Source organism: Siphateles boraxobius, unplaced genomic scaffold (assembly GCF_051911475.1).
Source record: "Siphateles boraxobius isolate OS27281-9 unplaced genomic scaffold, OSU_SipBor_1 13, whole genome shotgun sequence".
NCBI lineage: Eukaryota > Metazoa > Chordata > Actinopteri > Cypriniformes > Leuciscidae > Siphateles > Siphateles boraxobius.
The window spans coordinates 24498744-24502712 of record NW_027508733.1 but is presented as its reverse complement, the minus strand read 5'-3'; the positions used below and the strand labels follow the sequence as shown (position 1 = coordinate 24502712).

Genomic DNA, 3969 nt, shown 5'->3' with positions numbered 1-3969 from the left:
CAGAAAAAAGTCCTAGACTTACTCGCTGACATAAGAACTTGCTTAAAGCAAAGCCAACATGCCAGTTCACCAGTAAACATCGAAAAGATGGAGACTATGGAGGACTTTGACCGTGAAGAGGAATGTCTCCATGATGTGGAGGCCTAGGATGCTTTGGTAGTTGTATAAGTATGGAAGTAAAAGATAGCTTTATACAATACAATGCACTCATTCATTGTTAGTTTATTTTGGGGAGGGCCAGTCAACCTTACTGACTAATGAAGTTATTCTAACAGGTGCTGCAAATATCAAAAGTTGGTGGAAAGACCACCAAGGACTGAGTCCACAAAGCCCTTGACAGGTACGTTAGTACATACAGTATGGATTTTGTGTAATGTCCAGGTGCTTTGTTTTTTTCAATGTCTGAATCACAATCAGTTTCATTGGCCATCCATGCATTGATGCATGCATTGATGGAGCACCTTATTGGCTACCAAGACAGATGATAGGAAATTACTTTTGACCCCGGAATTAAGCCCACAAATATCCATCATGGTGGCGGCCAATTTCAGCCCGTTTAGGCTGAGTTTGCTAGAAATTCATAGAAATGCAGATTTCTGACTCCAGGAAAGGTTTCTACACACTGACTGGAGTATGTTTGCCTCTCAAGCCACCAGTGACTCTCACACGGACATTGACTGCTACACCTCCTCTGTACTGGATTATATTAATACCACCAATGACAGTGTTACAACCCAGAAGCAGATCACCACATACCCAAATCAGAAGCCATGGATGAACAGGGAAGTGCGACTCCTATTGAAGACACGCAACACTGCCTTCAGATCAGGAGATGCACAAGTCAAGTCAAGTCAACTGACTTGTGATGTCAACTTCCTGAACGAGCTAAATGACTTTTATGCTCGCTTTGAAAGAGAAAACAGAGAAACTGCCACCAAGCTCAAATCCCCAGCAGACCACCCGCCAATCACACTCTCCTCCACAGATGTCTGCAATGCACTGAGCAGGATCAGCGGGCACAAAGCTGCTGGACCAGACAACATCCCTGGACGCGTACTCAGGGCAAGTGCGGCGCAGCTCGCTGGGGTTTTTACAGACATTTTCAACCTGTCTCTTGCCCGAGCAGCAGTACCAACATGCTTTAAATGCACTTCCATTGTGCCAGTGCCAAAACACTCCAGCCCGAAGTGCCTTAACGACTACCGCCCTGTAGCACTCACACCCATCGTAATGAAGTGCTTTGAGCGGCTGGTCCTGGCACACCTAAAAGACTCTCTACCATCCACATTGGACTCACATCAGTTTGCCTACCGTAGCAATAGGAGCACAGAGGATGCAGTTTCCATGGCACTGCACTCTGTGCTCACACATCTGGACAATAAGAACACCTATGCACGCATGCTGTTTGTTGACTTCAGTTCAGCATTCAACACTGTCATCCCAACTAAGCTAATAGCCAAACTTGGAGACCTGGGCATCAACACCTCCATGTGCAACTGGATTTTGGACTTTTTGACCAACAGACCCCAGAATGTTCGATCTGGCTCAACCTGCTCCACTTCCTTTACACTCAACACTGGTGTACCACAGGGCTGTGTGCTAAGCCCGTTTCTCTACTCCCTCTTCACCTCCGACTGCAAGCCTGTGTACGGATCTAATTCCATCGTCAAGTTTGCGGACGACACTACGGTGATTGGTCTCATCAGCAACAACGATGAGACTACCTATAGGGAGGAGATCAAGCACCTGGCCACATGGTGCACTGAAAATAACCAGCTCCTCAACACCACCAAAACGGAGGAGCTCATCGTGGACTTCAGAAAAGAGTCAAGAGGCACACACGACACCATCCACATCAATGGAATGGCTGTTGAGCGTGTCTCCAGTTTCAAGTTCTTGGGAATCCACATCTCGGCGGACATGTCCTGGACAACCAACACCTCCTGCCTGGTCAGGAAGGCTCACCACCGCCTTTTCTTCCTGAGGACACTGAGGAAGAATCAGCTTTCCTCGACTATCCTGGTGAACTTCTATCGCTGTGCAATAGAAAGCATCCTGATCAACTGTGCTACAGTGTGGTATGGGAGCTGTTCTGTTGCAGAGCGCAAGGCACTGCAGCGGGTAGTGAAAACCGCCCAGCGCATCACTGGGACTCAACTACCTGCCATCGAGCACATCCAGAGGAAACACTGTCTGCACTGAGCTCGCAGCATCCTTAAGGACTCCTCTCACCCAGCCCACAGACTGTTTTCTCTACTGCCCTCCGGCAGGCGTTTCAGGTGCCTCCGGACCAGGACCAGCAGACTAAAGAACAGCTTTTTCCCCAGAGCTGTCTCTTTACTGAACTCTAACCCTCACTGATCCCACTCCCCTCATATACTGATAATCTCTCCTCTCCCTCCTCACACATAACTCCATTTTGTTATTGGTTATTTGTTTATTTGCAATGCTATAATGTTAATTTGCACTGCTGACTATTATCATAGTAACAACTGTTTATATATGCATCTTGCACTACTCACCTGACTAGAATATCAATTTGCACTGCCGACTGTTTATTTACAGTACCAATTGTTTACATATACATTTGCAATACCGTACTTTAACTGTAATATGCAATTACTTTCCATTGCACTTTTACTCGGATAGCTTCTGTCCAACTTAATTTGCACTACTTTAAATCCATTGTTATACTGCTCATTTAGCCTTACTTATTACATATATCTATCTGTAAATCCTGTTTATAGTAATAACCATCTGTTTATTATGCTCACATTCTGTATATTATCACATTCTATATATATCACATTAGTATACTAAGCTCACATTCTGTTTATAGTAATAGCCATCTGTATATATATTCATAGTACACATTCACCGTTAAACTCTGTTTATAGTAATAATCATCTGTATATTATGTTCATTGTACATATCTGTAAAAATTCTGTTTATAGTAATAGCCATCTGTATATTATATTCAGTACATATCTAGCTTTAAATTCTGTTCACAATAATAGTTATCTTTATATCTACGGGGGTGGTGATGGCGCAGTTGATAAGACACATGCCTTTGGTGTGAGAGACCCGGGTTCGAATCCACTGTGATACACCAATGTGTCCCTGAGCAAGACACTTAACCCCTAGTTGCTCCAGAGGCGTGCGACCCCTGACATATATAGCAATTGTAAGTCGCTTTGGATAAAAGCGTCAGATAAATGTAAATGTAAATGTAATATCATATTCATAGGAATAATCTATCTGGAAAATTCTGTTTATAATAGTATTCAACTCTATATTTATTCAGTACATATCCATGTACTGCACTTACGGAACCATTGTATATCCTGCACTTGCTGCTATTGCACTTCTGGTTAGACCCAAACTGCATTTCGTTGCCTTGTACCAGTACTTGTGTAATGAAAATAAAGTTGAATCTAATCTAATCTAATCTAAATGGATGGGAGGGGGAGGGGAGGAGCTTCTCACTGTCTCCAGTTATATTAATACCTCCATGGCGTAAACCCCCCTGACTGACATGACTGTGTGTATACAGAATATTATTTGTGTATGTGTTTGTGGCCACAGAACATACTTTCTCCTATTGATTTCTAAATGTAAATTATTTTCCTTTAGACTCTTCTCTAATGCCGTAATGGCATCTTTTAATATGAAGGGGAGGGGGCAAAACGGCAAGAGACCTTTCAGAAACACAAAAATATACAGAGCACTACAAGGTAAGGCCAGATAAAAAAAGAATGAGTGACTTGATGTATGACTGCAGAGTGCCTTTGTATGATAGTAATTATGTGTGTTTTTGAGTTATGAAGTTCGACCAAACTGCTACTGCTACCTCAGAACACCTTAAACACGCACCACAAAGAAGTGGAGGGTTCACTACTCCACATAGTCACTGATCATGTACACACGCATATATATATATATATATATATATATATATATATATATATA

At 42.8% G+C, this 3969-nt stretch overlaps 1 long non-coding RNA gene across 2 annotated transcripts; it reads left to right on the top strand.

The window, feature by feature from the left end:
* Positions 1–3691, top strand: LOC143736184 (uncharacterized). Of its 2 annotated transcripts, none has more exons than XR_013203383.1 (3): positions 1–168; positions 276–340; positions 3634–3691. It is a non-coding gene; the product is annotated as an uncharacterized LOC143736184 (long non-coding RNA). The 2 variants fall into 2 exon arrangements; XR_013203384.1 differs by having other exon boundaries at positions 1–176.
* The last annotated feature ends 278 nt before the right edge of the window (positions 3692–3969 follow it).